The sequence below is a fragment of the Myodes glareolus genome, chromosome 3 (genome assembly GCF_982192425.1).
Source record: "Myodes glareolus chromosome 3, mMyoGla1.1, whole genome shotgun sequence".
Taxonomy (NCBI): domain Eukaryota; kingdom Metazoa; phylum Chordata; class Mammalia; order Rodentia; family Cricetidae; genus Myodes; species Myodes glareolus.
In genome coordinates, this window is record NC_142028.1 from 88931668 (window position 1) to 88955162 (window position 23495).

Consider the following 23495-nt stretch of genomic DNA (forward strand, 5'->3'; position numbering starts at 1 on the left):
TCTGTTTTTACCAACCCAAGGAGTTCTTAATATAATATATATGTCTAAAACTTCTGTTTTTCTTATAAGTTCCAGGGAGCCGAATTAAAAAACCCACCGTAAACAGGTCAGATACAAACCTCTCAATTCCCTGGTCCTAAAATTTTTTCTCAATTTAACTTTGTCCTCTGTTCTGCCAATACCCTAACCAGGTCCAAGGGACACCAGACATTTCCATGCCACAGACACCTGTCCTGTCGGGAGCAGAGACCAGCTATGCCAGGATGTGACCAACACCCAGCTTCTCTCGGATCTCCCTCACCCCCCCCAAGACAACACCCACATATCAGTCGGAAGCAGTCTTGAGAATTCGCCGCCCCAATTCCTTCAACCTGTAATGTCTAACCTTCTACTTTTTATTATAAAAAGGATCCAGGAATGTTATTCCATTGGGACACTTTAAGAATTAACCACGCCCATCCCAGCCACTTTTGACCCTCCTCCCGCTGCCATCTTCTCTCTCTCTCTCTGGTGTGTGTGTGTGGGTGCGTGCATGTGCGTGTTTGTCTCATCTCGTGTGTACGTGTGTCTTTGTTCTTTCTGTTTTTCTCTTCTTTAAGCAATAAATGTCTCCCTCTTCTTTAAATAATACTATGTCCTATGAGCCTTTTATCCGCTGTAACTGCCCGCCTGACTCCCCTGGCCGCATGGTGCTGCAGGGACTCACGGCCATCCTTGTAGGACTCCGCGAGCCACCCGGGACCATCCCATTATCATTATTTTAAAAAAAGAACAATACATACCGTTACTTAAAATGTTCTGAAATAATTTTTGGTGATATTTTTAAAAAGTTCAGTTGTGATTCTCCCCCGTAGACAACAATGTTGTATTGTGATAACAAAAGGAACACTTCTGGAAGCAGTTATAGATTTGGGACCTCCACTCTGTCCATGTTTCCAGGAGACTTTGCAGAGAACAAGCACTTTCCTTTGTCAGGTATATGCGAAGCTTCCAGAAACACTTGGCTCAGCTGCTAGCTCCTTTGATCTGTTCTCAGAAGCTCTGAAGGTAAATACCATGGTATTAGCACTCCACGTGGGGTCATCACCTTGGTGAAGGACAGGGCTGGCTTAAAACCCTTTGCTCAATGGTCTTAAAGAAGAGGCCTTTCAAATGCAAGGAAAGGAAGCATGTGACTTGATGTCTCAAAAAGCCTTGGTTTCACTTCTGTGTGATATCTGTCAACAGTGTAGTGATGAACAATTTTTGTGACAAGCTAAAAACTGATCTGAACCAACATTTTCACTATAAGGAGTATTAGTATTGATGCAAATTCACACATCTGAATGTTTGGAAAAACATTACCTGGCATTTTATAGTTCTCTATATGTGGCAAAAATTTCAAAGTATTTTGTATGGGCTGTGGACACGGCTCAGTGGATAAAGCACTTGCTTTGCAGTTATGAGGAGGCTGGGTCACCAGAACTCACGTAAAGCCAGACTCAGAGCTGTTCATCTAGGAGGTAGAGACAGGAGAATCCATGGAAACGGTGGGGCCATGAAGTTGCAACGGCTTTATAACCCATCTTTACTGGTGGCCTTTTAACTGGTCAAAGGATCCAAAATAAAATCATTTCTTTTATATTCACAGAGGAATTTGGAATGTGGCAGTAACAAAGCAACTATCACCAGCGTCGCTCCTGCCTGACAACCTGCACCCGGGATATGGTCTAGGTCCTCCTGACTGTCATCTGTGTCACTGCAAGCAGAGTCTCTGGCTGATGGTTCCTGCCGAAATAAAGGCCAGGTACTTAAGATGGGGGCTTCGTCTTGGTGTTAGGTAGGTGTATTTCCAACAGTCTCACTGCTAATTTGATCTCAAGTTCCTGGTCCCTTGCCTTTACAGACAAGGTGGGCTGCTCTGCTCTCCAGGGCTATCAGGATTGCTATCAGTCCTTCCTCCTGTAGCGGAACCCAGCAACTCTGCTGTGAAGCCGTCTGATGGTGCTGGATCTGTCTAATTCTGAACTGGGACTTTTATGGATGTCCCTTCCTCATACTGTGTCGCATCTTCGGATGATTCTTCAGGGGCTCTTATTTTGGTGGCTCCTTCTGCTTGTTGCACTAATCTGTGTGCACCAAACCTTCCTCCCAAGGCTCAAATTTGCAGACTCCTTTTCCTCTAGAAGTTCAGGCTCTTCAGCTTCATTCATATGTGCCGAGGTCAGTTTCATCGTGCATGAGGGTCTTCCCTCTGTTTTCTAGCACAAAGTTAACCTGGCTCACCTGGCTTGGGGCTCATCTCATCATTACTGTTGGAATGGGATGATTTGTTCCACCTTTGGGTCAAGACCTTGCATGCCCTCTATTGCTTTGTGCGTTCATGCTTGCTTTCCTCACACCGTTTTCTACACCAAAGACTCACTAGGACTTGGCTCTCCACCTCTTGCCTGTTCACTGTCAGGCAGTACTCTTGACTCAGTATTGGAACAACCACAATGAAGCCTCTGACACTAACTGGGGGCCGTGGTGCTGTTTTGGTTTCTTCTGTGCAGAGTCTTAGGAAGGGCTGATCAAAAAGATACATAATCAGATGAGTTACTGAGACTCTCTTTATCATTGTCCCGGTCGCACAGAAACACGCCTTGCAGGACTTACCACTGAGACAAGACACCACAAAGTGAGCAGACATTCTAACTGTCCCTTGTCTCGCAGGAGTCCCTGTAGCTCTTGTGCCCATCATTTGCTGAGCTGTCATACAGTTACATCATGTACTGAGCTGCACTGTTTACTGGGATCTGCATCATGTCCGACGTTGGTAAGTTTCTGCGTCTCCGGAGTCCCATATCAGCGGCTTCTTCAAACCTTTTGGGTACATAGCAGATGTTCTCCACATTAGGGACACAGGGTGATGTTGCTCTCCATCCTTGTTCTAGTTCAGTCCCGAGGCCCGAATGATTTGTTGTCAAAGTCTTTCCGCTGTGAGGATTAGTGACCACTAGCTCGGCATCATCTAAGTCATCCGTTCTCTAGTGTCATCTGAAGATTACACTAACACGGTTGTGAACATTAAGATTGTCTGAAGGGTTAGTCTTTGCACAAGTCTCTTCCCAGGTCGTGGCTCTTTGGCTCCAAGGTCCTTTCCTCAAGTTCCACAACAGGTGCAGGCAGGCGCCATTTTGAAACTTGCTTTGCCCAGCCTTGGTGGAAGAGAAGACCCTGTGTGTCTTGCGGTTGGCGCACTGTCATGTGAATCAGCATTTGCACCATTCACGGGTTAGGGGCCGGGAACCCCTTCCTCCTCTCCCTCTCAGACTACCTACAACAGCTAGGGATCAAGTCACCTCCTGCATCCTCAAGTAAACACATTCCTTTCGATAGGCTACAGATGAAAAACAAAGGAGTCCTTTAAATGCTTTGTAAAAATTGAATTTGAAACAGAAACTATTGTGCTGGTTGGCGTTTTTAACCGAAGCACCTGCCACCTAATTAAAACAAACACGATCTGAACAACTTAAAACAGATGAGAACCTTCTTGCTATAAGAGTATTACACGAGGGGAGCTGGTAAAGAGAGGACCTAAATTCAATCTCTAGAACCCATGGGGGAAGTAACTAAAACCCAAACCAAAAACAAAGACAAAAACAAGTAACAAGGAAAACAGGACAAGCCAGCCAGGCAGGCACTTGGGACCCTAGCTGAGGAAGTGCAGATGGGTGGATCCAGGGGCCTTGCTGGAGAGAGAATCTAAGAACTCCACTGTTTGTTTTCCATCTTCTCCACCCTGATGGGAGGCATGGAGAGAAATTGCATTCTAAAGACCCCTCTGTTAGACTGAGTCCTTGCTCCTCTTGACCTTGGAAAACTTTCTTAGCTTTTACTGCTATTTTTGCCTTCTTATCAAAAGTAACGTCCCCCCCCACCGTGTGATTTTTTTTTTTTTTTGTAATGGAAAGACATTTCTAGGAAAACTGAGCTGTGCACTAGTTAAACATTAAGACTATATTTTGCATGTTGAAATATGTGTGTTTCCCGGTAAAGAGAGGGAGCTAATAAAGGCTGGCTAACTGGGTTATTTCTGTAACCAATGGGAAGTTTCAGCTGGAGTCTTCATCAATGTCGAGGGTTGCTTCAAGGTGAATCACATGTAATGGAATTACTTATTTTCTGCATGAACCCAGGCCAAGCATTTAGTCTCAGTAATAAAAAACAGGCAAATTTAATTGCCCTGGGCATCATGCCTCACGCAGATGGCAACCCCAGCATGGCAATGTGTATTCATTACGATGGCTACTGTGTCTCAGGAAGGATGCAGGGGCCTTGCACGTCAGCATCTCCTCTAAGGTTGGGAATTCCATATAAATCCTCAGGCAGAGTAGGGAAGTTCTCTTCCTTGGAGTTAAACTCTCAGCCCTCCCTTCTGTTTCAAGTATAGGTACTGTTTCAATTCAGACTGTTTCCCCAAAAAAATATTACCCCAATTCTTCAGGTCATTTAAGATAGCCCTTCCTATGATGTTTTGCAAATTCTGATTTCCAGGGCTTACTTACTACCTAGAATGTGGGAGATGTTTATTAAAAGTGAATGTCGGGAGGCAGCAGGAGTTGAGGTCACTGTTTAGGGGTGTACCAGCTTGTGGCCGTCAGGTACATGTTTACTAGCTGATCTATACAGTTGCATTTTTAACCAAAGGAATTATTCAAAGTTGGTAGGCATGTCTTCTCTGGTCTGAATGTTCTGGTTTGACATTTCAGTGATCAAAGGACGTTCCAGGGAACTTTGTACTTAGTCAGTGCAAAGCCTGTTTACATGGCATTCTGAGCTAAGCCCATTGGGAAAAACCCCAGTGACTATCCAACAACATTGGATCACAAACATCTGACATGAACAAACAGCAGGTTCAAGTTCGGTATCTGGAAATGCACGGTGAGACACTGAAATGGAGAATCCCAAAGGTAATGAAGAACTTCAAGTGGCTAAGCAGGCTTTTTTTCCAGAGAAAAATATTTGACCTTTTAGTGACATAGGAGGACATTTTAGAGAAGTCACAGAAAACATTTGATACCAAAGGTCAGATTTGCTGTGGCAGGGTTAATGGAACTGGGAAGGTGGGTGATCAGGATTTGAAGCAGGTGGACAACTCTGATAAGCTGTCAGCATAGCACCGAGACCCACCAGCAGCGCGCTTACTGGGAAAGAAGGAGGAGCTGCAAGTCTCGACTTGGGTTCAATGCTGCCTTCAGGAACAGGCTGCTGAACCTCTGAGTCTCCATCTTCTCAGCTAAGAATCGCAAAGGGTTTTTGGAAGTTTTCAGTGCTGTAAGAAACCTGTGTAGAGCCTGCAGTGTAGTGGGCACCACTTGGTGCATGCTTATTTCTCTTGCCTATCTTGACATGTTGGCAGTTGTTAAACAACTCAGGCATGCTCAGTGATGACACACGGGCAATTCAACACCCGATTCACCACTGCCAGGAGCTCTGTAGCTTTATTTCTCTGGAAATAATTTTTAAAAGCAACAACAACCTAAATTTTAAAAGTCTCAACCTTGCCTTGGTCACAACAATCAAAACTCACTCTCAAGTGACGCAGCCCCGTTAACAGTCAGCATAACCAATCAGTGGGGAAAGACTCGCAATAAGGAATGTGTGTTCCTGGAAAGTCTCCAGCCTTGACTGCAACCTGTACTCATCAAGCAGGTCCTCGCACTGTGACCTTCCAGACACCAAGTGTTACTCCCACAGACCAAGAGGCACTGTGCAAGGCATATGGCACTTCCTGCTTCTGGCTTTTCATCAAACACAGCCTCTTGGAGAACAACACTTCAGATTTTATGACTCAGCCCACTAGAACCTTGAGGAACAAAGCAGTTTCTTTTGTCTGTCTCTGTCCCTTCACATTCGTCGATTCTTCTCGGTCCCTCCCTGCAAACCCTCCCAACCCATCTGTGACACGTGACACGGAGGCAGCACTGATTTCTAAGGCTTTGCCCGGATAAATTCTGGTTTCGAGGCACAAACAGAAAAACTCATTGCATTATAACGCCTCAAATCTCTCCTTTTGAAAAAGCAAAAGCCAATTTTGTGCAAGTAAAAAAAAATGAATCAAAAATAAAGAAAACTGAACACCAATGGAAAAGGATTTTGTAAGCCGTAGCCCATTGGCATTTCATCCAGAGTGGAAGAGGCCCTTTGGTAGATCTAAGATGGGTCATCATATTTACAACTTTATGCTTGGAAATAAATTTCTCAGAGGTCAGTTAAAAGTGGTTAAGTCTGCCTTACCCAGAAGGAAGCTGAGAGCAAAGGAAAATGTGGGATGAGATGCTACCGCATTCCAAACATCCCAGGCTACTGGCCAGAGTTATTTATGATGTATGAAGCTAGCTTCTGAAAGAAAGTGGGATTAGCTTACAAATTAGAAATCTAAGAGCATGGGATAATTCTTTAAGAAAATCAGCTGCCAGATAAATATGCACAGCAGTAAAAAACAAACAAAAACATTAGAAAAGGAATTAAATAGGATTGGAGAGAGAGAGATGGCTGAGTGTTTGCTGTACAAGTGTGGGGTCACGGGTTCAATCCCTGGTACTGTAGAATACGTCAGGGTGGTAGCCTGGGAGGTAGTGCTGGTGAGGCAGATACAGGTAGATGGTTAGTTGTTCTAGACTAAGCAGTGAGCCCTAGGTGAGACCTGTCTCAAAAACAAACAAACAAACAAACAAAGCCCCCAAACGGGGTAGATGGTTCTTAAGAAATGACACTTGAGGTTGCTATCTGTCCTCCAGTGTGCCTGCACATACATGTGCACTAGCACACACACACACACACACACACACACACACACACACACACACACGCTATACAGTTTAGCTCTAAGTTCTCTTGGGAGGCCTTAAAGGTTTCCAGGACACGTGGATCGACCCTGTTCGAAAGACTTACAATAAAAAGCTCATTTTCCTCTACCCCACCCTTTGGTAATAAATCCCACGCGTACAAGTTTCCCACAGTCCTTTCTTCTTGGATGGAAACTTCTGAACCTTCTGGGAGGATGTTAAAGGGAAGTGAAGCAATGGGATATTTTAGGACAGGATGTTTACAAGGGGAGACACAGCAGGATGTTCTAAGGGAGCATGCCACACTCCATTCCGAAGGTATGAGCCAGGAAGTAAATAACTCAAAAGAGCTTCAGGAAGTCCCTGAAACTGACCAGATTATCTAGGCTCCTCCCTTTCCAAGAGAATGTAAACAGTAATGGTTGTGACAGTCACTCTCAGAGAAGCCCAGGTGTCTGGAAGAAGCATAGGCCAGCCTAGCATTCCAGAAGAAGCAGGCAGTAGATGAATGACCTGGGAGAGACTCAGACCCACTGGATGACCTCCAACATGCTGAGTGCCCACAGGTTATACAGTGTGCTCCTGGTCTCCAGCTTTCATGAGCTGTCACCTGTGCTGGGGTGGGCTTTAGGGGTGTAGCTGTCAGTGAGTCATTTCTGCTCCTGTAAGTTACCCCTCACTCATATTCTGATAATCAACTCAATAAAACTCATTGGTTCACGAAGTGGGCCTATGGTGGCATCTTCACGTTGGTCACTTCCCTGTGTGGGCTAAGTGGACAGTCCCATCTTTCCAGAAACAACATCACATGCCAACTGTCAGGGAACTATTCCTGTTGGATGCCATAAGCCCATGCAGTTGCCATGAAAAACTGTTTTCTTGTGGTCTTCCGAGGAAATGGAACCTTTTCTTTTCATAGGCATTCATATTTATTACTCTATCTCTTTAGCATTTTCTTCGGTGAAATATTCTATACGTATAAATCTTGCATTATAAACATTGAAATACATGAGTGTTATACTATCAATGATTATCTGATCCTATATCCGTGTGTGTGTGTGTGTGTGTGTGTGTAGTAATACAAACATGGAGTATGGGTAGTCTCTATCTGAAGATCTCTCCACTTTCTAAGTGGCTGATGGACAAAGGACCTGAGGGACATCTATCATGTGCCAGAGACTCTTCTAAGCTTGGTGGCAGCATCTTCTATTAACCTGTGACTTAGATAAGGTAAACGCTCAATTTCTCAATCCTTAGCATCCCTTCTCAATGGGTGGCTGCCACTCACTTTGCCACCTTCTGATTGACTTTTCAAGTAAAAGCTACACACAACCACATGGTGTTGGAGAGTAATATGAGCTGGGGTTGTGGCACAAATTCTTGGGGGGTAAAGATTGGGATGTTGTAATTGAAATGTAAGGGGAAGTCTTTGAAAGTTTTAGAGGGAAAAATGTATCAAAACTGTGTTTATTCTCTGGTGTAGGCGGTCCATCTGTCTATATGTTGCTTTCATTGGTTAATAAAGGAACTGCTTTGGGCCTATAGCAGAGCTGTAGGGGAACAGAGCTAGGTGGGGAAAACTAAATGGAATGCTGGGAGGAAGAAAGCAGAGTCAGAGAGAGATGCCATGGAGCTGCCAGAGACAGACATGCCGAATCTTTGCCGGTAAGCCACTGCTACATGGTGATATACATATTAATAGAAATGGGTTAAATTAATATAAGAGTTAGCCAATAAGAAGCTATAGCTAATGGGCCAAACAGTGTTTTAATTAGTAAAGTTTCTGTTTGGTTATTTTGATTCTGGGCGGCCAGGATGAACAAGCGGCCTCCTCCAACAATTCCTTCCACCAGTAATGTATATTACTCAGGACCAAAAAGCTCCAGGAATTCATTTGTATGGTGGCCATTGTGATGAGCAAGACACTAGTGTTTTCTTGTTCATCAAAAAACAGAGTACTGTCATACACAATTATTTGAAAACAAGCATTTGAGTTCTTATCTGTATTCATGAAGAAGCACAAACCCTCACTGAAACACTGAATACTGGAGCATTTCTTAGCTCATAAGAGCTTTCCAGTTGCAATAGAATGTGTACCATTGTTACCCGTGGCAGTCTGATATGATCCTTCTTGTGAACCCCCTCGGAACTCTTAAAGTCAAATTCCTCACCTTTATTACACTTTCGCAATGAGATCTGACATCTGATTCTAGCTTTGTCACAAACTAGCTGTGTGATACTTTCTTTTAAATTCATTTCTCAAGAATTAAGTTTCTGTAACTGTAAAATATATACATCAAATGACTACAGTAGTAAATGAGAAGATATCTTTGTATCTATAGAGAACTGCCTGAGTAAATTTGTGTAATTTTTATTATTTTCATTAATAGTAAGCTACAGAGGTACACACACACATACACACACATACACACACACACACACATACACACACACACATACACACACACATACACACACACACATACACACACATACACACACACATACACACACACATACACACACACATACACACACACACACACACACACACACACACACACACACACACACACACACAAAGCAACTCAGCTCCAACAGCAAAGTGTCTTTCTCCATTAAACTGCAGAGAGGAGAGAGTGCCATTCCCCCTCACAAACCACGTGGTCATGTTACATCTAGCTTTTGCTGCTGGGAAACGCTAGCTTTCAGGTTCTATGAATCCTGATGACTGTCTCTATGACCACAAATGTTCACATGAAAAACCACAAGTCACATTCTTCAGCTCTCTGTCATGCAGATTCTGTGCCCTGCTCTCTCCAAGTAAAATCCATAAGATAGATCTTTTCTCATGGGCTGGCAATAAAGAGCAAATTATTCTTGCATGTAGCAAGCAGAGCAACATAAATAACTCATCACAATAGATATTTTCTAGAAATCAAGTCTGAATATAAAATTGAAAGTAAGAAAAAGATTCTTTCTGGAATTAAAAGCATTACACATTTGTAGCATGGTTTACTGAATCTTTCTTTTGGAAAATGATAAAGAAGACCTTAGAAATTTTTGTCCCTGCCCCAAGTGACAGTTTTAAGATCTTGGAAATGAACTTCTCACCAGCTTCCAAGAAAACACTAGAAAGGTGAAATTTTAGGACACAACCTACAGGCAGCCAATATACAGAGTGCAGGCACAGAGGCCAAAGTGTGCCTTGGTAAGGCATGAGCAAAGCCAAAGTCCAGTGAGATTGGTGAAGAAGGCCCTCACTTAGAAAATCATGCGTCTACACACACTCATTTCCTTGGACAGGTGTATCCTGTGTTTGTCATGTTCCATACATACATACATACATGTGTGTATGATAAGTAAGTACAATAAAGTGAAAAACGCTTCTGGCTGGTGAAGAGAAAGAACACAATGTATTTGTCTTCTCTAGAACTCTATACCGATAGGTTTTGTTTTGGTTTTAGTGCTGTTTTTATTTCTATTTCTAAGCTAAATATATCTCATTACTTTTGAGATGTGTGGCAGAGCAGACAGAACCCCAATTTAGCCAAATAGCATTATCCCCACAACGTGAATCACAACTCCAGTGACGCGAGTACCATGATATCTGAACTCTATCTCAGTAATTTGATTATATTTTCGACATCAGACTCCTACCAGGTCCTTTCTTTAAGGACAGATAGCCTGCCCTTGGTTTTTCTGTATTTGTCAATCTCCCTTTGCAGACTAGAAATGCAGCCCTGAATCAGGACGGTCCAAAGGGGCAAAGTTCAATATGTGTAGGATAGCAGCTGCCAGAGAGGAAGTGGCACACTGCATACCTTAGACAATCAGAGGCTTTGATGGCCTCCTGCGCTGCCCAGAGCGTAGCAGCAGTGTCCCTAATCTCTGTGAATAACTCCTAGGGCATTAATTAATATCCAAAACCAGTGGTTCTCAACCTTCCTAATGCTGTGACTCTTTAGTACAATTCCTAAGGTTGTGGTGACCCAACCATAAAACTATTTTTGTTGCTATTTCCTAACTATAATTTTGCTGCTGTTATGAATTGTAATATAAATAACTGATATGCAGGGTATCTCATACGCGACCCCTGTTAAAGGGTTGCTCAACCCCCAGAGGGGTTGCAAGCCATAGATTGAGATCCACTGTTCTAAATAATGACAAATATAAAGAGTGTTGTTCGGCACTTAGGAAACTGACTTTCTTCACCATCAAGGATGAAAGCTGGGCATGGTAGTGCTCGTCAACACTCTACCCCAACACTCTGTGGGGCGAGACAGGCAGATTTCCACAGGTGCCAGGCTATCCTGGTGGAGAGAGCGAGCCTCAGGCCCAACAAGGCTACATGGGGAGACCCCATCTCAAAAAAGCAAAGAAGAAGCAATGCTCAAGCTGTTGTTAAGTTTAAGTCTGGAATGCCCCCCACCACGCTGATATTCTGTGTTCTTGCTCCCCAACTTGTGGTCATGCTATTTTGAAGGCTGTGGAGTCTTTGGAAGACAGAAGTAGGTCATTAGGGTTTGGTTTCTGCAGGTCACGCCCACTTCTGGTTCCAGCTTGCTTTCTGTTTCCCATGGGCTGCCCTGTGAACATGCTACTATTGCCCTGACTGATGGAGCTATTCTGCCCTCCAACTATAATGGACTGAATTCCTCTGAAACTGTGAGCCAGAATAAATATCCCACCTTTAAGTTTCTGTCAAGTGTTTGAGTTGGTGGCATAAAAAATAACGCATACAGTTCTCCTGTGTGATGACTTTAGCTTAATATAAGCTTACCTATGTATACACTTCGCACGCGCGCGCACACACACACACACACACGCGCACACACGCACACACGCACACAGACACACACACACTTTACAGTCATTTTATAGTGTCTGTGTGGATTGGGTCCAGTATCCCCTCCAGATATCAAAACACAAGTGCCTTGTATAAAATAGTGTATCATCTTTAACTTACTACACCCTCCTGCATAGTCTGAATCATCTCTGGATTACGTATAGGACGTAATCTATAATGTAATCCACTATAATGTAAGTGCAATGTGTATAGTCATTATACTGTTTTTAATTTACATTATTTTTGTTACTATATTGCCATCTTTCTTATTTTTCATTTGTGGTTGGTTGACCCCCAGATGCAGAACCTGTGGCTAGGAAGGACTAATGGCATGCACCTTGCCTTTAAGAAATACTGCTATGTCTAATGAACCCTTAAAAGAATCTCAGTTTTTCAAAACTAACTTCTGTGAACTAAGAATGTTCACAGTACGATGTATGCTTGTATGAAAATGTCTTCATGTAACACAACACCACATGAAATTCCTGTGTACAACAAACACTTTAAAAACAGTAAAGTGAGTTACTATAAACAGAATATGTAGCCTTAAGTTACTACAGACGCACCCCACTGTTTTCAAGCATCATCATATTAAAAATCATAGCACCCACTTTGCAGAAGACTGAATCTTCAAGGCCTATGGGCCTGTGTGTGAAGCACTTACGTTCTTTTTGCCAAGTGGCTGGAGAAAGTGCTGGGGTACACAACAACCCAACCATACAGGAACTAAACTGCCTGCTCCCTGCACCCTGCAACCTGAGACCTCCAGATTGCTTGTTCTCCCCATCCAGTACTCCTGGCCCCATCTTCTCTGTTTTATTTTCTTGCTAATTATTATAAAGAAAGAAATTTAAATTTAGAAGGAAACAAACGTACAGCAAGAACTGTCAGTGGTTGAAATGGATGAAGAATATAAAAAAGCTTTTATTTATTTATTTATTTTTACCAAGTGCTAACCTTTCAGGCTGGCTTCTCTCAAAGCACAGAAGAGGCCAAAAGGCATCTTTGCAAAAGCTTCCCCTAGTGGAAAGAGGGCCTCACTGCAGGCCTTTAGGTTAGGGGGAAAAGGGGGAAAAACAATGAACTGTTTGCATCTCTGAATTTTTTTTAAGTTTTTATTTTTTGCAGTGACAGTAGCTTTTGGATTCTTCTTTCCGACTCCACTTGTCATCAGTGCCCAGCATAAACCCCTCAGCACAATGGTGCGGCCATGACACTCACCAAACGCCCAACTGCAGGGGTCCGAGTTTGCAATAGCTCAACGTTTTCCACCTGCCTAGGGGCACTATCTAGTGTTCAGCAAGTTTTATCCATAAATTACAAGCACAATGTCCTGGATAACGCCGGAGAAAACTCCAGACCATGGTAGCTCAGTGTCTCGGGGCTAATGGTTCTCAGGAACAGCAGTTCTTGCTTTTGAAGTGTTAGAGACCAACAAGGTGAGTTTATGGTTAGGAGCCGATTCCAAACTCTAATGAGTCTTACCAACTTTTAAGAGGCATTTCGGAATGTTTGTTAATCTATTATAGAGCCCAGGCCCCAGCATGCCAATATTACAATTCAGAGATACAAATGCAGGACTCTAGTCCTGTCATTTGGATGGTGTCTGTCTTGAAATTGCAGGAAAGACACGCTCATGAAAGTGGTCTCTACACTACAACAGACAAGGTCCATCCATGGAGCAGTGGCTTTGATTCTCATTTTGGTCACACATTCCCTTCAGGGTTGAATAAAAATCATAATTCTGTCCTCAGGAAATACAGGCATGAATGACTATTTGCCAACGTGTGTATATTAAGTCCAGGGAGTTTACAGTCTTCCTAAATGGATCTATAAGTGTCATGCCAAGTCCCTCATTCTACAGCAATGCATCTTTTGCCTACTGTGTAACAGTGCATAGCAAACCATCATGGCAGAGACAACCCAGATGCACCAAGCATCCGGTGACTCTTTATCAAACATTCAATGAGTGACTTCACACCTTGAAGGAATTAGAGTCTGAGTCAGGCTTAACACACACAGTATGGGTCCCTGGATCCTCAATGATGGATGCTCTAAGTTAGAGTCAATCATCCAAGCCACTCCCACAGGCTACTTAAACTGCCCCCCGCCCAGAGAACAAACATGTTGTTGCCAGGTTTTGCGTGGTCTCCCCTTCTCTCTCTCTTTCCCTCGCCATGCTTTCCTGCTGCCACCCAGAAGCAATGCATTAAACATGGCATCTTTTATTTGGTCTGATTTGGTCTGATTGGAATTATTCGCATTGGCGGAGAGGCTCTGCTAAGAACCATTTTTAACAGTGTGAGTCAGGATGGGTGGTGTTTGAGTTCTTACTCTATAGTCCAGGCTGCCCTTGAACTCATGGCAATCCTGCCTCAGTCTCCCAAGTGCTGGGATTAGAGGCATATGCCACCATGTCTGACTTGGATAATAACTTTGGAAATTGCTTTTTGAGAAAAGGCTGGCCTCTAACTCTGTAGTTCCCATATCTTGAAATTAATTATATCTGAGAGGTCCCAAAGCATGTTGAGATGAAGAGGTCTACATGGAGGGAGGAAAAAGGTGACTACACCACTTAAAATATCTAGGTGGATGCACAAAACTCAAGTCCAAATGGATCAAAGACCTCAACATAAAGCCAGCCACAACGAACCTTATAGAAGAGAAAGTGGCAAGTACACTTGAATGCATTGGCACAGGGAACCACTTCCCAAATATAACCCCAGTAGCACAGACACTGAGAGAAACAATTAAGAAATGGGACCTCCTGAAACTGAAAAGCTTCTGTAAGCAAAGGACATGGTCAACAAGACAAATGACAGCCTACAGAATGGGAAAAGATGTTCACTAATATTACATCAGACAGAGGTCTGATCTCCAAATACACAAAGAACTCAAGAAATGGCCATCAAAAGACCACATAATCCAATAAAAAAATGGAGTACAGACTTAAACAGAGAACTCTCAACAGATGAATCTAAAATGGCTGAAAGACACTTAAGGAAATGTTCAACATTCTTAGTAATCAGAGAAATGCAAATCAAAACAACTCTGAGATTCCATCTTACACCTTAAAGAATGGCCAAGATCAAAAACACTGATGATAAATTATGCTGGAGAGGTTGTGGGGAAAAGGGAACACTTCTGCATTGCTAGTGGGATTGCAAGCTGGTACAACCCCTTTGGAGGTCAGTGTGGCGATTTCTCAGAAAATTAGGAAAACAACCTTTCTCAAGACCCAGTAATACCACTTTTGGGTATATAACCAAACCATGCCACAAGGACATGTGCTCAACTATGTTCATAGCAGCATTGTTTGTCATAGCCAGAACCTGGAAACAACCTAAATGCCCCTTGACCAAAGAATGGAAAAGGAAAATGTGGTGCATTTACACAATGGAGTACTACAAAGCAGAAAAAAATAACAACAGTTTGAATTTTGCAGGAAAATGGATGGAGCTAGAAAACATGATTTTGAGTGAGGTAGCCCAGACACAGAAAAACAGTTATCACATGTACTCACTCATAGGTGGTTTTTAAACATAAAGCAAAGAAAGCCAGCCTACAAACCACAATCCCAGAGAACTAGACAACAGTGCGGACACTAAGAGAGACTTACATAGATCTAATCTACGTGGGAAATAGAAAGTAGAAAAAGACAAGATCTCCTGAGTAAATTGGGAGCATGGGGACAATGGGGGAGGGTTAAGAGGGGAGGGGAGAGGCAGGGAGGAGAGCCGAGAAAAATGTAGAGCTCAATAAATATCAATAAAAAAAGACAAAAAATATTTAGGTGGATTCCAATTCTGGAGTCACATGGGCTTGAGGCAGAAAGCAATTGAAAGCCCCCAGGCACACTCTGACGCATGCTGTCCTCGGCTAAAACACAGCTAATTGAACCACAGAGACAGGCAGTGGTGTCAGGCAGCAAATTTTCATATCCTCTTCCTGTTTATCCTCGTCACCAAAATAGTCTTCACCTGTGTTTCCTTTTAGATAAAAATATGACCCCATTACAAATACCCTGAGAAGAATATCAGCTTGAGTTTGGCTAGAAAGGGGTTGGGGATTGTTAGACTCTATTTTCTAGGAGCTCTGGAATAGACCAGCTTACGGTACTTTTTTCTCCCACCTATATCTCCCACACAGTCGCATCCTTTTAGGCCCAGCCTGGCATAAGGGCTGTGATGGGTTTTCTTAAATTCAAGCACTTTGAGGAGCTATTTTACAGTGGTTCTCACTCATGCTGCAGCGTTGTTGACTCTGTCTATGGTCAGTATGGAATAAAAGGGAGGTGATGAAACACCACAAATGTCCGCCAGGCTCTGAGTCCCCAAATCATCATGGTCCGAAACTGACCTGGGGGTTTTAGACTCAGGTCTTAATAATCCTTACTGCTCTTTTTACTATTTAACCTGACCTTCATTTCTAAATGTCTCCACGGATATATTTTGTCAAAAAAGATTAGACTCTTCTGCTCTAAAAGTTTACAACAAGCTCCTTTTTTTCTTTTTCCCTGTACCCTTGTGCTGGGGATGGAGCCCACAGCCTCAAACATGCTAGGCAAGTGCTCCACCTCCGAGCTACCTGCTCAGCCCCAGAGTAAGCTCGTGATGAAGGTTCTTTTCAGTAGGTATCCCAGGTCCAGGGTAGTGCAGAGTGAATGGCTAGTTCTTCTGTATTATACATAGACTGTACATATCCAGAAGTCCTACAGATCATGTCAGTGTTAAATTTTCCTTGCTCATTCTTAAGATCGAGACGCCACTCATGCCACTAACCACAGTTTCCAAACTTACTCTCACACCAACCATGGAATTTTATAGAAAAAGCCAGCAAAGATTATGAATTGCTATTTAAAATATATATCATACTTTATTGAAAAAAAGTCTGGACCAATAATACAAATGAACAAAACGCTTTTATCTCATAGGCACCCTGTAAAATCCTGTCATCCTCTCTTGAAAGACAAAACATGCTGTTTACTTCTCTCCTTCAGAGATAAACCCTTGTCCAAATTCAGCAGCTTCTCATTTCTCATCTAAGACGTCTGATCCATTTAGCCTTCACCTACTTTATAAGCTGTGAAGTAAACTTGCTCATGTCTCTTTATGACACATGTTTGTAAAAGGGGAGTTGGCAATATACACACAAAAACCACTATTTCTTGCAGGTAACAATTAGAACCCAGCATGCTGTTTCAGAGAGATCAGTAGCTCCTGGCGGGCTTCCTTTGGTCATGCTTCTAAAGCTTCATAGGAACTCTCCTGTGCCTGGGTTCTAAAAAATTTCCAGTACCAACACCTGTCTTTTCATATGCTATTATTATTTTTTTTCCATATCAACGAGGAGAGCACGCTAAATGAGAGCAGACCAAATGCTACTCTCTGTTCTATGGTGTATAGATCATGCATGGAGCTTTCAAAGTTTCTGTGTTCCAGTGTCTCATCTTTAAGTGTTCATAGCTCTGAGATCAGGCATTTTATATCAGAAAGCTCCCCAAATGATTCTGATGGAGTTGCTCCTGTCATTGCCATGAAAAACACTTGACGAAAGCAATTTTAAGTAGGAGGTATTTTGGCTCACAGTCTCAGGAGACTTTAATCAGTCTTTCAAGATGGAGAAACAAAGACAGAAGGGGCAGCTCAGTCTGAGTTGGCTAGCGTGTGCTGTGAAGTAGCCGTGCACATCTTGGCTGACCAAGAAGTAGAAACAGCACCCCCAAATGTTGGGTGGTAGTGATGTATGCCTTTAATCCTAGCACCCAGGAGGCAGAAGCAGACAGGTTTCTATGGGTTCAAAGTCATCCTGGTCTACAGAATGAGTTCTAGAACAGCCAGGGCTACATAGAGAAACCCTTTCTCGAAAGACCAAAAAAAAAAAAAAAAAAAAGAGGAGGAGTAAAAGAAGGAGGAGGAGAAGGTAGAGAAGAAGGAACAGGAGATGGAGAAGCGGCAGCGGCAGCAGTGGGAGAGGCAGCTCAACCAGAATCATTTGTCTATACGCTCATAGACTGATTCTGGGTGACTCACTTCTGCCGGCAAGGCACCATGTCTCAGAGGTTCTATAACAACCCACATCACACCATTATCTGGGGATGTAATGTTTAAATACACTAGCTTGTGGAGCACATTCCAAACACAGTGCTTTGGAGGCTGAGGTCACGTGAGTCCCATCTAGGGCCTGGATTTCTCTCAGCACCCGAGCTTTGACTCTTGGTGGAAACATTAGGGGTGCTAAGTTCCCCCTGAGAACATGGCTGCTGCCAGAGATCCGCTGGGTGTAAAAGGCCCAAAGCCAAGTTCTAGCTTGTTTCTGTTGCTCTACCGAGTCTGCTATTCACACGGCACCCAGGGCACCTTTGTCAACGTATGAAGGAATTATTCAGGGTTGCTGAGCACACTGTATCACAAAAGGTGCCATTTACAAGGAAAGTGAGCCATGTACTAATTGAGAGACACTGCTTTACTTCTTCAGTTTGGCACTGTAAGGGATAATTCCCCAGTTAAACAACTTTCCTCTACACCATGTTCCTCTTGAGAGTCAAGGAAAGAGCAAGCCTGGAGGACGATAGTATTTCTGAGGGACGGGGCCTAAGAGGGGGAGCCACTTGCTCATTCACACCGGAAGCCTGTCATCTTCCTGAAAGTCCTACAGAAGAAATGATGGCACAGACTGATCATGTAGAAGGACTCCTGGCTTTCCTCCTTGCAAGCACAAGACGAGAACCGACTGCCCTGGGAAGTCACTGTGATGTGAGTAACATTGAAAATAACTAGACATTAAATTCAGATGAAATATTATCAAGTGCTGACTCTCACCATTCTATGAAGTGGGATTATTACTGACATCTTATAGATGAGGCAACTAAAGGTGAGAGGCTTTCGACCGTCACTGGGAAGAACAAAAAGGAATGGTCTCTGGGCATCCAGACTCTGAATCTCATGCTTGTGTGGCCCTCAGGGTGAGACGTCTGTGGAGAGCTGAGCCCAAAGGTGCAGTTAATATTGTTCAGTGTTTATTCAACTCAAACGCAGCTCCTTACATCCTAGTGTCTTGTGCATTTTTCCTCACACATACACAGCATCATAGTGGGCAGCAATTAGGCAGCCGTTAGAGATCTGGTGGGGCTGGTCAAGCCTGCACTTTAAAGAAGGCTTTCAATGATGTTTAAACCATTTGCACAGCTTTACTCGGATACACAATTTATAATAAGAATCTACTATCCATCCAGCTAGTGATTCCATCCTCTTCAGTGACAAGGTGACAATCAACGGTATTTCCCACTGGAATGTTTCCTGGTTTGGCCTTTGTACCTGTCCCAAGAGAAAAGATGTTTTTCAACTGTGCATGCATGACCATGTCATGCCTCTGCCTGAGACTGGCCAGTTCTTTCTCTGTAAAGTGTGTCCCCATTCTTGACCTGAAAAGCATCTCTTGCCGTAGCTGCTTCTAAGCACTGGCTGCTTCTGCTACTCTCCCTGGGCCATGTGGTTATACCCGCATCCCCCATCCCTCCCCCATCCCTCCCAGCATGCCTTTCCAGTTTCTGCTTCCTTCTACTTCCATCTTAACCATTTCCCCTGGAAAACATCCTTAATGGTCAGGGTGAAGCTTAATCATCAACCCTTCCCACTGAGACTCTCAGGAGCTTGCAAATGCCTGGTCACTGAGACAACACAAGCCGAGGGCAGCATCCCTGTGAGTGGAGAAGAGGGCCTCTTTGCTTCTTGCTCTCTGGATCTCCAGTTTCCAGCAGAATGACTGACCGTGCATAGTCCATAAATATTGGAAGTATTGGTTATAATCACAGAAAGTATCAATCTGAGATACATTTTAGTTTACATGTGAGTCAGAAGGACAGTTTCATATTGAAGCTTTTTAAAAGTTGAATTTCTAGCTTATTAAGGTGAGCCTAAAGGCACAGAGACCAATTGTTTAGTGTGCTTCTCATGAGGGTATGTGTTAAAATACCTGAAGGAACACACTGAATGAAAGCAGAGGAAAACCGCCCACAGCTGGGGCGGGTTGTGTTTTAAACGCTCCTTCCCACGGAAGCCAAGAAGTCTTGGAAAGCTTCTATCAGCGTTTTGCTTGGACTTCAGATTTTAACGTGCAGGATTTAATAGCATCTGTCCCAGAAGGGTAAGAAGATGGCGCAAGGATCGCTTCTGTGAGGGCTGACGGGAAAATCCAGACTCTCTGCAGTGTTAAACTGGAGCTTGCTCTAGCTTGAAAATAGATCCCAAGTGTCCAGTTCCCGGAGAGGCAGGCTCAGTCAGGAAACTGGAGGAGCGGTTCTCTGTGAGGCCTCGGGATCTCCTTGGTTATGGGGCCCGAAGGGGTCTTAAGACTGCCTGTCCCACGCATTGTTACCGTATTACCCCGTGCCTTCCTCTCACACTCTCAGAAGGGTCACCAAGGAAGCCAGTCACGCATTCCTGGGCTAGGATGCAGAGGGTAGCCTGCCTCTTGCTGCTGTGAATTCAGACTGAAAGAAGACCAACGATTTGGAGAAAGAATGGCTTCACAGGAGTGCGGGGAGGGGCACCAAGATGCCGCCATTTGTCCTAGTTCTGAGTCCCGATGGTCTGTGAGTTCTTAGACAATCTGCAGCCAGCCTCTGCAGCCTCAGCCACTTGCCAGGGGTGAGGACTTGGATTAGTTACCCAAACCCCCAAGTCTGTTTCTGAGAGAGTAAAATTAGGCTGATTGGGATGGGGATGATTCAGTGGAGAGCGTACTTGCCTGCACGCATGAGGCTATGAATTCAGTCCCCAGGATCCACAATAAAGGCTGGCATGGCAGCCTGTACCTGTGCCGGGGAAGGGGAGACTCGGGGTTCCCTGAGCCTTACCTGCCTGCCAGCCTAGCCTAACCTAGGAGTCCAAAGTTCCAGCAATAGACCTTCTCTCAAAAAAAAAAGGGTAGAGCCAGGTGGTAGTAGGGCACGTCTTTAATTCTCAGCACTGGGGATGTAGATGTAGACAGATCTCCGTGAGTTCAAGATCAGGCGGTCTACATATCAAGTTCTAGGCCAGGCAAGGCTTCCTAGCGAGATTGTCTATAATAATAACAACAAAATAATAATAATAATAATAATAATAATAATAATAGCACATAGAGATGGTTTAGCAGTTTCAGAGCACCTACAAAGCAGCTTACAACTCTAACTGTAGCCCTAGGGGATCTGAAGTCATCATGATACATGCACATGGTGCAAAGACATACCTGCAGGCAAAACACCCATACTTGTAAAAAACAAATTAAGAAGAGTGGGTATGTCCTGAAGACAACACCTGAGGTTGACCTCTGGACCCCAAACACATGTGCACACACATGCACCACAGCATGAACACACACACACACATCGATCCTTCCCATCTTATGGGCTTTTCTTAAGGAGTACAGGCAGTAATATGGGCGCCTTAGCCACCTCAGAGCCCTGGGCCTAAGCGATGTGTACAGGAAATGGAAATACCTAATTGTCCTTCCTGCTCAATGAACACGGAGGACCAAGTGACTTGGCGAATATAGAGGGTCCTAAGAGCTGAGTAATTGATTGGAAAATACGACACATGCTAGGTCAAAGAAAAACCACCTTTTGTATTTGTGATCAAGCACACTTCATGAAGGATGCATTCGCTTGCTGGACTCTGCCTCCTGCCTTTCCCCTTCCATGTTGGTTTCTGCGGTGCGCGTGCAGCTCATCAGTGAACATTCAAAGCCCAGACTGCTGGGCTATGAAATCATTTAAGGAAATGTGGTTAAACTTGTCCACAGCTTGGAAGGTCTGGCTTTTGATCAGACCATAGTCAGGACAGGAAAGAGGTATTTTCAGATAAATAAATCATTCTATTTTTTTTTTCTAGTTCTTATCCCTTTTACTTAAGTTCTCTGGATGAAAACGCAAAGAAAACCAGTTTTAAAAACCTAACTCTTAGCCAGATTTGGTGGTGCACACCTTTAATCTCAGCACTTGGGAGATAGAGGCAGGCGAACCTCTGTGAGTTTGAGGCCAGCCTCTTCTACGGAGTGAGTTCCAGGACAGCTAAAGCTACAGAGAAACCCTGTCTCAAAAAAAACAAACACCCATCTCTTTTTCCAGGTTGACAGTCACCTGAGCCAGCGTTGTAAGAAACTAATGAGCAGGAGGGAACAGGAGAGGAGGAGGAAGGGGAAACTGGTTAGTATGTACAATAAATAAAAATATTCAACAAAAAGCAAACAAGGAGCCTGGTGAGCCTCTGCGCTTAGGGTGCCAGTACACGCTGGCTCTTAGAGAAATAACAGGGAGCTTTAAACGTAAGCTTGCCTAGGGCTTGATTTCCTCCACAGGAGCGACTGTTCTCCTTTTCTACACCACGGCCCCCCTTTTTATTGCTTTTCTTTCCTCCTCCTCTTCTCCTCCTCCTATTTTTGTAGCATTGGACATTGCACCTAGGCCTTTCCCATACTATCCATGTGTCCCACCACGAAGCTATGGCTCTTTCGCGTCCCACTTCTCGGTCTATAAATAATTTGAACTCCGTCACAATTTGCCAGATACATCTGGAACTCCTTTTTCTTTTTTTCTTTTTTAAGGAATGATATAATTAAATGAAAAACAATCCCACCCTGGGGAATATTTGTTTATGAAAGATAAAAGCGTTTGAGCTAGCTTGGAGTTCATATTCAGAAGCGGAAAAGACAGGAGAAGACAAAACATGAATGAGTAGAATTCTGTGTCCAAGGCAGCTGATGGGGTGTGCCAGAGAACCCCACATGACGGGCTGGAGAAGGACAGCACCAGCACTGAGCTCAGGGCTCCATCTTGTGTCAGTGGAAACTCACTGTGTGTGGTGGCCTTGGAGGCCTGCAGAGAGCGGTAGGAAGGATTCAGAGGGAGCATCCGGGTTCTCCAGAAAACCATATGCCATGATCAGCAGCTGACCTCTGCAAGGGGCTGGGCACGGATGGACATGTAGCTCCATGTTTGCCACATCTGCTAAGCACCCTCTTTTCCCATTTCCACAGGAAAATAAAGAGCCATAACTCATGTTTTTACTGGCTTATTTTAGTTTCATATTAAAAATAGAAAACAAAAAGCTAAAAACCGATTTTCTTTCATGTTTTAAATCAGGTTCTTAGGCTAACAGAGTGTTGGAAAGACAATATTTTTCTACAGTGTAGATGACACGGGCCATCTGAGGGGGTGAATACATCTTTGGGGAAACAAAAGAGAAATACAGGTAGTTTTAAGGACACAGCCATTTAAAAGTTGAAGACGGGGCAACATCTCCAGCTGTTCTACAGGGACTTTGAGACGCAACTTCTGTAAAACACAGCTGCCGCTCTCAACACTCGTGGAAGAGCTTGAAGAGTTGTTGGAACAGTCATTAGACGTAACCGAGACCTTGTCTAGCTGCCTTCTAAAGACTCGTGTTTAGACCATAGACTAGTGTTGGGCCCTTTCAGTGGGTCAGAGTTAACACAGAAACCTGGAACCTATAAACTGACCAAAGTGTCAAGAATTTGTGATGGTAGAGAGTACCCACCCCTAATGAGGCATCTGCCCCACCCTTCCAAGGCTCAGGGACACCTTGAAAGAAGGAGCGGAAAGAATGGAAGACCCAAAGACTCTGAGGTGCGAGGCCATGAGACATCCTCTGAACATGACATCGCTGGTTCACTCACGAAGTCACCATGGCTGTCTATTCAGGACTGGGCCTGCGGGTATTTCACCACGAGGGGCATAAGAGGCCATGTGGTTGGATTCCCCGGCTTGAGGGTGTATTTTTAGTTGCTGATGTTTGGGGGAAGGGGGAGTTCCTTTTCTATAGTGGTGTCATCGT

The 23495-nt window shown here is 43.9% G+C and overlaps 1 protein-coding gene and 1 long non-coding RNA gene across 33 annotated transcripts in view; both read right to left on the reverse strand.

The window, feature by feature from the left end:
• Window positions 1–23495, reverse strand: part of Sgip1 (SH3GL interacting endocytic adaptor 1) — a 197482-nt gene that overhangs the window by 111861 nt on the left and 62126 nt on the right. The window lies entirely within an intron of this gene.
• LOC125412437 (uncharacterized) lies at window positions 18831–19962 on the reverse strand. The gene is made up of 2 exons (XR_007235595.3): window positions 19636–19962; window positions 18831–18977 (listed from the first exon to the last, which is right to left on the reverse strand). It is a non-coding gene; the product is annotated as an uncharacterized LOC125412437 (long non-coding RNA).